The sequence below is a fragment of the Heterocephalus glaber genome, unplaced genomic scaffold, assembly GCF_053883595.1.
Source record: "Heterocephalus glaber isolate CG9 unplaced genomic scaffold, H.glaber_assembly_v1.0 deba00001479, whole genome shotgun sequence".
NCBI classification, from domain to species: Eukaryota; Metazoa; Chordata; class Mammalia; order Rodentia; family Bathyergidae; genus Heterocephalus; species Heterocephalus glaber.
This window is the reverse complement of record NW_028258316.1, coordinates 14,775,022-14,787,739: the sequence shown is the minus strand read 5'-3', so window position 1 is coordinate 14,787,739 and position 12,718 is coordinate 14,775,022.

Genomic DNA, 12,718 nt, shown 5'->3' with positions numbered 1-12,718 from the left:
AGAGCACCATGCTTGAGAAGGTCCACATAGGGACTTGGTTCCCTGGGATTCCATTGACAATGCTCACCCATCCAGTTACCCAGAGACCTCTGCAGCCATGGTCCAAGGGGGCCCAGCTACTGCTCAAGCTGACAGCAGATTTTGGCACCATCCATGTGATGCTGGTTTTATAGACATGCAGAACAAAATATCAGCAAGGTCAGGAAGACTTCCACTGAGATTTCAGAAGAATACCTGGGAGCACAGTCAGTGTGCCCCTGAGGGGGCAGTTCATGAAGCTGTGAGAGTTAAGCCAAAAGCGCAGTGAAGACTCCAGGAAGTTGAGGAAGCCAGGGACATGGAACACCTGTTAAGAAAAGCTGCAGGCAGTGTGCAAAGACAGCCTAAGAGAGAAGCCATAATTGATGCAACTGTTAATGGCTGAAGAGCAAGGTTGCCTGAGCCCTTTGGAGATCACATCTTACCACTACCTTTCCTGGGTGCTGAACAGTTATAGGATTTAATGTTTTCCCAGCTGGGTTTCAGTCTTGCAAAAGTCCCAAATCTTTCTATTTCCCTCTTTTGGAATAGAAATGCCATTGTGTCAGCAGCATTTAATGTTCTTTTTTATTTTTAAAGGGTCGCACAGGTAAGAATTTGTGTATGTGTATAATTTTTGTATAAATGTGTGTTTAGTGAATGATAATAAAGTTATACATTTAAAAAAAGAATTTATCTTGAGTCTCAGGGGAGACTGTGAACTTGAATTTTTAGCAGTGTGAAAACTGTTAAGACTTTGGCAACTCTTTGAGATGGACTGAATGCATTTGGGATAAAAAGGTGCAACATGAATCTCTGTGGAGTCAGAAGTGGAATATTATGGCTTAGATCAAGAATGACCCCCCAAACTTTCATGTGCTCAGAGGCAGGGCTTTGGAAGGTGATTGGATTACACTGGGGGTGCTATAGGTAAATGTGGTAGAGGCAAAAGGCAGAGCCTGGTCGAAAGAGGAAGGCACTGGGAGCATGACCTGGAAGAGTATATCTCTCCCACTCCTCCTTTTTCTCTCTGCTTCCTAGCCAGCAGCTTTCCCTTGCCAGACCCTTGCACCATGCCCTTCCTGCCCTGAAGCCACTTGACAATAGATTGAAAATCTGAGCCAAAATAAATCTCTCCTCCTTTAAATTGTGGGTGTTGGGTATTGAATCTCAGCAATTAGAAAGTGACTAAGACAGTCTGTAAGCAATGTAATCCCTTGTAACAAGATCCTTGGTGATGTCGTGCATGAAATTCAACCAAAACATATGCAAACACTTCTGTCAACTCTTTTATCTCAGTGTGGCAAACAGAGACCCAGAAAAACCAAAAACACATCCAGGATCCCCCAAGAGCCAGTATGTCCCAGGCATTTTGACTCTAAACCTGTGCTCTTCCCACCCAGCCCTAAAGAAACAAAGAGAGAGCAGAGATAAGAAATGCCGCCATGGCAAGAACCCAGAGACCTGATTCAGAGCTCACTTCAGAGAGTGAATCTGGAGTCTGAAAGCATCTGTCTTTAATTTTAAAAAGGTTGACTAATCTGTCACTGAGTGTCCAAGGACGATGTTAGGCTCAAAGCCATTGCCCCCTGTCAACCCCAGGTCACCTACCCAAAGAATTCCAATGTTAGGCAGGCCCAAAATAGGACAACATTTGGAAAATAATAAAAGTTTGATATATTGTTTAAATACAATAAATATAAGTTCTAGAAGACATGTGCTTCAAAATCTAACCAGATTTGTCAATATTAAAAACATTTTAAGATGAAAAGTGATTTTCTCTGGTGAGTATAATTACAGGAGGCAAGACCCTACTTCTTTTCTTTCTTAATCATATCACTTGATTTTTAAAGCATATTTGTGTATTACTTTTATTAAACAATCATTTAACTAATATATATATATAAATGACTATATTAGTGAATAAATAAACAATTGGATGTATGTATTACATTTATGTCATGTGTGGGGAATGTCATAATTTTGTGACAAAAGGAAGCCATATAAATTTGGCTTTAAAAACTGATTCAAAAAATGCCTGCTAATTTACTCCCACATTATCTTTTCCAGGATTCAAAAAACCATTTATCTTTTGCTAACTATATCTCTTTTTAAGTGTTCATTACAACCCTTGTTTACCGTATGATGTCTTTGATTTTCTTTCCTTTTCCTTCATATTATTTTTTCAAGTCTTGGCAAAATGCTTGCGCACTGGCCTTTCTATCAATTATCATGATGTTAAGGGCATATTTTTCTGGCTTTGTGCTAAGAAACTGCATTAAACAGATCTCTTCTGTCCCACAAATTTTGAAAACTTGGAATACAACTGCTGAGCTCCAATATCACAGGACAAGGTGAGCCAAGCCACAGGGCAGGGATTCCTGTGCACTCTTGGTGAGAATGCATGCGCATCCCACATCCCATAGAGCTCACTAACAGCGACCTGGTCCAGTGTGCAGGAGCTTCCAGGGATGAGACTGGTGTTGACGTGCAAAGCCTGTCGAGATGGGAAGGTGCTGAAGCCCAACCTACTTTTGAAAGCGTATCCCCTCCCTACCGGCCTTACACTCCACACTCCAGCCACATGTGCCTCCCTGTGCATTCCCACATCATGCCTTTATTCATTCTGCCCCATCAGCTGCAGTGCCAGCCTCTGACATATTCACAGGTCTGGATCCTTCAAGGGAAGCCATGGCCCAAATTGAGTGTTTCCTAGGTGCCTCTGGGGATTGTAAAGCAGCAAACACTCACTGAATGGCTCACATTTACTGAGTCCTTTGCACCCACTTCCATTTCATCTGCACAGCCTTCTTCCCCTGAAAGTGAGCAATACAGCAACAGCAAAATTATTCAGGGGTCCCAGAGCCAGTAGCAGGAGTGAAGCCATGCCAGGCACCAGAATCACACTTGTCACTATGATATCACATGGGCTCTTGGGGAAGTGATAGCCACACATAAATAAAGGCTATAAACACCTCAAAAAGTTAAGTGTAAAATTACCATATGACCCAGCAGTTCTACTCCTGAGTATATAGCCAAGAGAATGGGAAGGATATGTCCGTACAAAAATTTGTACACTGATATTCATAGCAGCCCTATTCACAACAGCCACAAAGTGGAAATAAGCCAAATGTTCACCAACAGATGAATGGATAAGCAAATTGTGGAATACACAATGGAATATTATCTGGCTATAAAGAGGAAGGAAGTGATACTATATGCAGCAACAGGAATGAAACTTGAAAACAAGTTTGCATTGGGGAGGCTTTGTGTAGGTAGGGCCACGAGGTAGAAGGGAAATCTCTACCTTCCACTTAATTTCCTATAAACCTGAAACTGCTCTAAACAACAGTCTCACCAGGCACAACGGCACATGCCTGTAATTCCAGCTAGTAGGGAGGCAGAGGCAGAAAGATCACAAGTTTGAAGCCATCTGGGCAACTTAGCAAGATCCTATCTTTCAAAATAAAAATACAAAGGAGCTAGGAACGTAGCTTAGAGTGGAAGGCCCTGGGTTTAAACCCCAGTACCACACACAAAACAGGTTATTTTTAAAGTCACTAGTCTGCTATGAGGCTGCCATGACTAAGTACCACAGGCTGCATGGCTTAAACAGAGGTTTATTTTCTTACCATTCTGAAAGTTACAAAATTGAAATCAAAGTGTCTGCAGAACTGGTTTCCTCCGAGTCCTTTTAATCCTCTTTTTCTTTTTAAGAATCATCAATTGGGCTGGGGATGTGGCCCATTGGTAGAGCACTCACCTAGCATGTGTGAGGTCTTGGGTTTGACTCCCAGGACTGCAAAAAAATAAATAAATAAATGAAAGAACACCAGTCATATTGAATTAAAATCCGCTCTAATGATCTCAGTTTAACTTGCTTACCTCTCTAAAGGCCTTATGTCCAATTACAGTCCCCTTCCAAGGCACTGAAGGTTAGGGTTTCAACATATGAATTTGAAGGATATAATTCAGCCCGTCACGATCATACATTAAATGATTCCTTTCGCATGAAATGTCCAGAGTAGGCAATCCATAGAGACAGAAAACAGATTAGGAATAACCAGGGAGAAGGGAAAGTGATTACTTAATGGATAAAGTTTCCTTTTGAGATGATGAAAATGTTTTTGAAACTAGAGAGAAGTGATGATTATATAGCACTGTGAATGCACTAAATGCTATTGAATCCTAAACTTTGGATGATTAATATTTTACATGAATTTCACCTTGATTTTTTTTAAAAGCAGGAAACAACAGAGGGGGCACTGTAAACACAGGTCTCCCTGGGCATTCCCTTTGAACCCGCTTTCTTTCCAGCCAAGCAGTGAGTGCAGTCTCTCATTCCTTCACCCAGCAGAAGATAAACGTGGGGGATTGATGGTGCTCTGAATTTTCCTAAGCATGACATAAGATGAAGTCAAGTGTGCCAAAGAGAGAAGGAAGAAAATAGCCCCAATTTAAAGAAGATGGAAATGAACCCAATGCCCTGAGCAGAATATCAAACCAAGAGCCAAATGCTGCATGTCTGAGACTGGCCAGGTGCAAGGTTTCTTCCTATGCTCCAAGCTTCAGGCCAGCATTTGCTGGGGGAGCTTTGTCAGTGCTGTTGGCCAGTCCCAAGCTTGGACCTTTCCATTCTGCTCTGAGAGGACACCTGACGTCCAGCTTTTCCCTAGGGGCAGGAAGATGTGCCGCTGAACTGGGGACCACTGGCAGACTGTCACTGCCCCCCGCCAGGGCTGCAGTCCGAGCACTGCTGAGGTCTAAGTGGGCTCCAGAGCATCCTGAGTTTCCTTGTTCCCAGTACTTCTGACTGTGTAGGGGTTTACTTCTTTAACTTCCCCCAACTCAGGGCTGGGGGGCCCTGGAGAGCAGGGACACTGTCTCATTGTATTGTGGATGCTTAAAAACCAGGAGATGCGTGTGCGACAGCAGCAGAGCTGGCAAAAGAAGGGAGGGAGGCATTTACCAGGGAGCAGATAGCATAGTTAGAATCAATTCCTTGGCTCTTGGGTTGCAATCATCCCAGGCCTAATTCGGAGGTGGCCACAGACCTGAGCCCTCTCTTCCAAGGGGCACCAAGACCTGGATGTGCTAGGAGCCTTCAGGCAGCAGGGGGCCTAAAGGAGCTCTCTTCTTTATGTGTTTTGCTATCTCCAAGTTCATGAACCTGATGTCCTTCATCATATACTCTGTTCCTCCTTCTACAACACACACACGCACGGGCACACACCAGTGGCCATGGATCCACATACCCTCCTGGGCCTTCACAAGGTCTCCTGAAGTGGAAAAGAACTCACGTGTCCTGATGATGCCCTCATCTATACACTTCAAATCTCTGGCTCCCTGTCAGGACCCTGAGTAACTCCTCCATGGCCCAAGCCTCAACTCCAGACTTCTCTGGGAATCCTTCCCCCTCTCCAAGCTGCTGCCTCTGCTCCTGACCTCCTGCTTTTCTTGCAGCATATTGATGTTCTGGGCATCACCGCCTGGACCTCCCACAGGGACCAGGACACTGGAGTTAGCATGACATCACTATAACCCCTGACAAAATTGCTCCTGGTCTGAGTTCTCACCTGGAGTTTCCCACACGTACCCTTCCCGGCCCCCACATTCAATCTCCATGCCCAGCTCATTAGAACTCTTCCCCATCTCTACGTTCAACTCACCACCAATTGCTCTAGAAGCACTAAAACTGATTTTCCAAGCTAAATCTTGCTTCTCTACAGCCTATCACAGTGCAGCTGGAGTGACTTCTCCAACCTAATGGTCTGACCGGAGCAACACACTCCTTCTGCAGCACCAAATCCAAGGTCCCATCCATCATTTGTATCTTAGTTACTTTCTTGTTGCTACAACAAAATACTCAATGCTCATAAGTTAAAGAAAGAAAAGTTTATTTCACCTCACAGCTTGTAGAGGTTTCAGTCCATAGTAGGCTGGCCCCAAGGCAGAGTGGCACGGCAGAAAGCTATTGCAGAGGAGAAACAGTTCATGGCATGGTAGGCAGGAAGCAGAAGAGATCAAGGGAGGAGAAGGAGATAAATCCTTCCAGGCCACACCCACTGACCCAGCTCCTCTCACCAGGCCTCATCGCCCAACATCACACCCAGGTATGAACCCTTCGGCGGGCTAGTCTCCTGATGAGAATCACACACCCATAATTCAATGGCCTCCCCAAAACCCCATCTAGGGGCGCATGAGGCTTTAGGGGGACACCTAGATATAAACTGTAACAATCTGGATCCAACCCCTTGGATTCCTCCTAATTGAAAAAAAGAAAACTCTCTTTGAAGTCAATTATTTTTTGTTGGTTTCATATAAACTTGAATTATTTTCAAGTGTAGCTCTTTGTTTTATCTCTGCGACTGTTTTACAAATACCCTAGAATTGTGAAATTGTGGGGGCAAGCCTATCATGTGCTAATTCATACCAAACTTTGGATTGTTTGCACTAAAGTTTTCTGTAACTACTCTTTGTTTAATCCTTGTGTTTTAAATTAGAATTTTTCAAATCAGGAACAGGCTAAAAATGTCTAGGAATTACATGGTCTTTGGGATATCTAAGTATAATCTGAAAATGGAATTAGCCCTGGCATGTGCTGTAATAAGTGGCACTTTAGTATTTTTATGGCTGGTCCATGGGAAACCCAGCTCAGTCAACACCATGGGACTATCATGATATCATGGACACCTCGCATCCTGAGTGGGAGTTTGCATATCTTGGGAGTATTGGGCTAATGTTGTGAATAAATTTGGTAAAAATGATAATATAGAAATCTGATTTTTAAAGTATGTACTTGACTGGTTATCTTCCCCCAAAGAATTAAAAGAATCATACCACAGTGAAATATGTGCACCCATGTTCGTAGCAGCACAGTTTGTAATAGCTAATGCTTGAAAACAACCCAATTGGCCATCAACTGGAGACTGGATAAAGAAAATGTGGTTTTTTTATAAAATGGAGTATTACTCAGCCATAAAGAATGAGAAACTAGAGACATTTATAGCTAAATGGATGCACATTGAGCCAATACTCTTAAGTGAAATAAATAGGACACACATGTGTAAATACCAAATAGTTTCTCTAGTGTGAGAAACTGGAAGTGTAAATAAGGACTAAAGGGTATAATAGATAATGTCAAATATGAAGAAAAGGTGCAAAGGGGAAGGGGAAATGGGAGGATTAGGGGAAAGGAAAGAAGGGAATGGAATTAATATAAGAAAAAGAAAAAATGGAAACAAAGCCTTTGTAAATAGGGAGGGATGGAGGGGTTGAAGGGAGGGCAGGGGAATGGGGAAAAAATAAGAACCAAGAGAGATTTTGTAAAGGTGCAAATTTCCAATGATGAATGTCATTATATTGTATATCTTAAATGTACCAATATAATTAATTTTTTAAAATATATTTAAAAGTATGTACTTGAGCATCTTTAAGACATTAAAGGGATAGTAGAGTTAACAATGGTTTTTGTGAAAGAAAGTACATAAAAGGGAAAGGAAATAAATTGAAAGGGTGAAGTTTCATCTTGAACCTTGCTGGAAATGTAAAATGATACCACCACTGTGGAAAACTGTTTGATGGATATTAAACAAAATTGCCATATTATCTATGAGTTCCACTCCCAGGTATATGCTCAAAAGAATGTAAAATAGAGACCTGGACAGAGACCTGTGTGCTGATGTTCATTACAACATTATCCATATTCCAAATGGTGGAAACCACGTAAATGTCCGTCGATAGATGAAACAAAAACCAAAAGGCAGTGTACATGTGTAAAGAAATATTATTCAGTCATAAAAAGGAATGAAGTACAATGGTATTACACATAATGGAGTGTTATTTAGTCATAAAAAGGACAAATATTATATGATTCCACATACATGGAATGGCTACAGAGGTCAAATTTATACAGACAGAAAGAAGATTAGAAATTACTAGAGGCTGAAGGGAGGGGAATGGGAAGTTATTTCTTCTAATGGTGCAGAGTTTCTGTTTAAGATAAGGGTATTTCAGAAAAAGATAATGGTAGTATTTCCACAACATTGTGAATATAATTAATGCCACTGAATTATGGATAAAAATATTTTAACCAGCAAATTTTATGATATTTATATATTTTTAATCACAATTTAAGATATAATTTGTGAACAGAGTGGAAGAGAACTAAGGTAGTATTAAAAGGTAGCTGTGGGCTGACTGGAAAATGTCTAGGGATTCTTGGTTTATTTCATTGTTAAACTGCTTGTGTTTTGAAATATGTTCATAGAATACAAATAAATTTGTAACTGTAGAGTATCAATTTCTGTCTTGTTACAACATTAAGTAATTTTTTCCAGCTCTCTATAAAGAAAAAGAAGAATGAGTTTCCAGAGGAGAAATCTAGAAGATGCTACCCAAAACCTCTCTCTGTCACCTCCTTTAGGCATGCGGAGATTCTGTCTCTGGTAGTGGAAGTGTATGCCTCATGCCTGAACTTCAGCTGAGGGCAAACTGCGATGATTTCGTGTACCATGGAATGTTCTATTTGTGAATACATTGTACAGGGGTGCTTAGTGCAGGAGGAGTTGAAATTCCGAATTTGAGGACCCAAGGCAAGTGGTTTCTCCCCCTCCCAGCACATGGACCCTTTTTTAATGATTCTGGTCAGAACTTCACTCTTACTCCTCCAATATGTGCTGAAATGCAGTGGAAACAGGTGTTTGTCAGCCAGGGGAAGCCAAGCGGGGAGAGTTTCGATTTAGAGGACCCGACAAAATAGTTAAAAATAAACCAAGAGATGACAGCACCTAAAACAGTGAGGCCATTCCCCATGGTCAAAAGAGGCTACTTCTGAGCAAAGAGGGAGTCAGTAGTTGAACAGCTGATTCTTGCTTTTGCCTTGCATACAGAATTATAACATTTCAGCGTATCCTCATTCTAATCTTATCCACCCAAAACAGTAGCAAAATAATATGAAGAAAAGAAGGAAAAGGGAGAGAGAGAAAATGAGAGAAAGAGAAAAGAAAGGGGAAATAAGGATAGATGAGAAAATTACTAATGAGCTGCTTTTATAAGTGGGTAAAATGTGTAAAAGGATGCTTTGGAAAGTGGAGGAATGTTGAATGTAAAACATCAGTCAGGACAAATCTATTATTTAGAATAATGGTAAAGTATCAGGTTGGCAGGGGGAAAATGGCTAGCAAATTCAGGAGAAAGTGTGCAGACCAATCAGACCTTGGTAAGGAGAAGGATATAGAAAGGAAAGAAAACAAGCACAACTGTGGAATGATTATATTTTTTAATCTTAAGAGAGAACCTCAATTGGGAGAAACAAAGTTCTCCATCAAAGTTACCTGCTAATATTCCCTAGTTTCCTGAAAACAGAAAATCTATTTTATGCTAATGACGTTATAATAGGGGAAGGACATAGAAATGAAGAAACAGTAGTTGGGGTATATTCATATGCCACTGTAACAAATTATTACAAACTTAAGGCCTTAAAAGAGTACAAAATTTATTATCTTACAGTTCTAGAGGTCAGAACTGCGAAATGAGCCTCACTGAACCAAAATCAAAGCAGAAAGCCTCCCAGGCAGAATTCCTTGCCTGTCTTATCCTCTTTCTGGGGGCCATCTGCATTCCTTGGCTTATGCCCCCCTCCATCTTTAAAGCTAGTGGCAAAGCACTGTCAATATCTAACTCAGACTTCTCTTCTGCCTCCTTCCTCTACTCTCCCACTTTGGGGAGGGGTAACTGGGGATCAATCTACTCTTCCACTTTTTTCTTTTCAGTTCTTTTCTTGGTACATTTTAGGTATACAGTTCATTTACATTCATCATTGGGTGTTTGTACCTGAACATGATATATCTTGGTTCTTTTTCCCCCCCATTACCTGTGCACCCTTCACCCCCTCCACCCTTCCCTATTTACATAGATTTCATTTCCATTTTTTTTTCTCTTCTCATAGTTTTTCCTTTCCCTCTTTTCCTTTCCCCTTCCCCTCCCTTCACTCCTTCATCTTTGGACCATTTTTCCAATTTCAAATTATCAATTATTCATTTTAATCATTTTAACCTTTGTTTACACTATCAGTTTCTCACACTAGAGAAACTATTCGGTATTTACACATGTGTGTCCTATTTATTTCACTTAAGAGTATGGCCTCGATATGCATCCATTTAGCTATAAATGACTCTAGTTTTTTGTTCTTTATGGCTGAGTAGTACTCGATTTTATTTAAAAAACCAGATTTTCTTTATCCAGTTTCCAGTTGATGGGCACTTGGGCTGCTTCCAAGCTTTAGCTATTACAAACTGTGCCGCTATGAACATGCGTGCACATATATCACTGTGGTATGATTCTTTTAATTCTTTAGGGAAGATACCCAGCAGGGGAATAGCTGGGTCAAATGGGACCTCTAGTCCTAGTTCTTTGAGGTATCTCCATACTGACTTCCACAGTGGTTGCACCAGTCTACACTCCCACCAGCAATGGAGAAGGGTTCCTTTCTCCCCACACCCCCGCCAACATTTATTGGTTGATTTCTTGATATCAGCCATTCTTTGTGGGGTGAGGTGGAATCTCAGGGTTGTTTTCATCTGCATCTCTCGAATGACCAGTGATGTTGAACATTATTTCATATATTTGTTTGCTACTTTTACTTCTTTGTCTGAGAAATGCCTATTCATTTCAGATGCCCACTTTTGAATTGAGTCTTTGAATTTGGGGGGTCTGATTTTTTTCAATTCTTTATATATTCTAGATAGTAGTCCTTTGTCTGAGGTACAGCTGCTAAAAATTTTTTCCCATATTGTAGGTTCTCTGTTAGCTCTGTTGGTGGTTTCTTTTGCAGTGCAGAAGCTTTTTAATAAGATGAGATCCCAGTTGTTGATTCTTTCTGTGAGTTCCCACACTGCTGAGGTTTTGTTCATGAAGTCTTTTCCTATGCCAGTGTCTTCAAGAGTTCTACCTAACTCATCTTCCAGCAAGTTTAGTGTTTCTGTCTTAATATTTATATCTTTAATCCACTTCGATCTTAGTTTAGTGCATGGTGATAGGTATGGGTATAGTTTTAATCTTTGGCAGGTTGAAATCCAGTTTTTCCAATGCCATTTATTAAATAGGCTATCTTTCCTCCAATGAGGGTGGTTGGCTCCTTTGTCAAAGATGAGATGGCTGAGCATATCTGGAGTTGTTTCTGCGTCTTTTAATCTATTCCACTGATCCTCATGTCTGTTCCTTTGCAAGTACCATGCTGATTTTATCACAATAGCTTTGTAGTATAGTTTCAAGTTGGGGATTGTAATACCCCCAGCATGTCTCTGTTGCTTAGAATTGCTTTAGCTATTCTAGGTCTCTTATGGTTCCAAATGAATTTTTGGATTGTTTTCTCTAGTTCTGTGAAGTATATTATTGGAATTCCAATTGGCATTGCATTGAATCTATATAGTAGTTTTGGAAGTATGGCCATTTTCACTATATTGGTTCTTCCTACCCAGGAGCAAGGAATGTCTTTCCATTTTCTTGTATCCTCTTCGATCTCTTTTTTCAGAGTGCTGTAGTTTTCAGGGTAGAGGTCTTTTGCTTCCTTTGTTAGATTGATACCTAGATATTTCATGTTTTTGGATGTTATTGTAAAAGGAATTGTTTCCCTAATTTCTCTCTCAGTGAGTCTGTTACTTGTGTACAAGAAGGCTATTGTTTTTTCAGTGTTGACCTTGTATCCAGCTACTCTATTGAATCTGTCAATTAAGTCTGGAAGTCTTTTGGTGGAGTTTTTTGGGTCTTCTATGTAAAGTATCATATCATCAGCAAATAATGACAGTTTCACTTCTTCTTTTCCTATCTTTATTCCTTTTATTTCTTTCTCTTTTATAATTGCTGTGGCTAATGTTTCCAGAACTATATTGAACAGGAGTGGTGATAGTGGACATCCTTGTCTTGTTCCTGATTTTAGCATGAAAGATTTCAGTTTTTGACCATTTAATATGATGTTGACTGTTGGTTTGTCATAGATAGCCTTAATCAGGTTAAGATAAAGACCTTCTATTCCAATTTTCTATAGGGTTTTTATCATGAATGAATGCTGGATTTTGTCGAATGCTTTTTCTGCATCTATTGAGATGATCATATGATTTTTGTCCTTGACTCTGTTAATATGGTGTATTACATTTATTGAATTTACAAATGTTGAACCAGTCTTGCATCCTTGGGATAAATCCAACTTGGTCAGGGTGTATGATCTTCTTGATGACCCTCTGTATTCTATTTGCCAGTATCTTGTTGAGGATTTTTGCATCTAAGTTCATTAGGGAGATTGGCCTGTAGTTCTCTTTTTGGGTTGGGTCTTTCCCTGGTTTTGGAATCAAAGTAACACTTGCTTCCAGGAATGAATTTGGAAGCCTTGCTTCCCTTTCAATTTCCTTGATGAGTTTAAAGAGTAATGGTGATAGTTCTTCTTTAAATGTCTTGTAAAATTCAGCAGTGAAGCCATCTGGACTTGGGCTTTTCTTTATTGGTAAATATTTTATTACATTTTCAATTTCACTCATTGTACTTTGGGTGTTTAGAATTTCTATATCTTCTTCATTTAACTTTGGCAATTTGTATGTATCTAGGAATCTGTCCATTTCTTCTGTGTTTTCCATTTTATTGGAGTAGAGGTTCTCAAAGTAGGTATTGATGATCCTCTGGATTTTTGTTGGATCTGTTGTGATTT